The sequence below is a fragment of the Cynoglossus semilaevis genome, chromosome 7 (assembly GCF_000523025.1).
Source record: "Cynoglossus semilaevis isolate Cse_v1.0 chromosome 7, Cse_v1.0, whole genome shotgun sequence".
NCBI classification, from domain to species: Eukaryota; Metazoa; Chordata; class Actinopteri; order Pleuronectiformes; family Cynoglossidae; genus Cynoglossus; species Cynoglossus semilaevis.
In genome coordinates this window covers 10807589-10808165 of record NC_024313.1, presented here as the reverse complement: position 1 = coordinate 10808165, position 577 = coordinate 10807589, and positions in this window count along the sequence as shown.

Genomic DNA, 577 nt, shown 5'->3' with positions numbered 1-577 from the left:
CCCAGAAATCAACTTAGGGTTACAAAATGACCTTTCAGTCACTGAGCTGAAGTGGAACCACCTTGAAAAATGAAGGTTTAGAAAAAAAACAAACTGACTGTTGTACCTGAACTCTCCTCAGCAGAAAAGGTTTCTGGGATTCTTTCTTAAATAACTGACTGTTGTACCTGAACTCTCCACAGCAGAAAAGGTTTCTGGGATTCTTTCTTCTCTGAGAAGATGCTCTTAAATTAGAGGTCGTTAGGGAGAACACACACACACACACACACACAAACAGACACACACATGTGCAGCCACGGAAAACAGCCGATGAGTTTTAAAGCTCATCTGCAAACTGATTCTGTCAGGCAGGCTTAGTGACGTGCCGCTGCCTCCTACAGCTTTCCTCCATAACGGCGCCGTGCTGCGCCAGCATCGTGCCGTCCACCAGGGAGAAGAAGAAGAGGCGGCGAGGCTCTAAATACAGCCTCCCTCGGTTAAATATTAACACTCGCCTTCCTTTGACAGAGAGCAGCCCGCCGCGTCGCCTTCAATCTCCAACACGGGGGAGATGCAACACAGCACAGCACTCAACCGC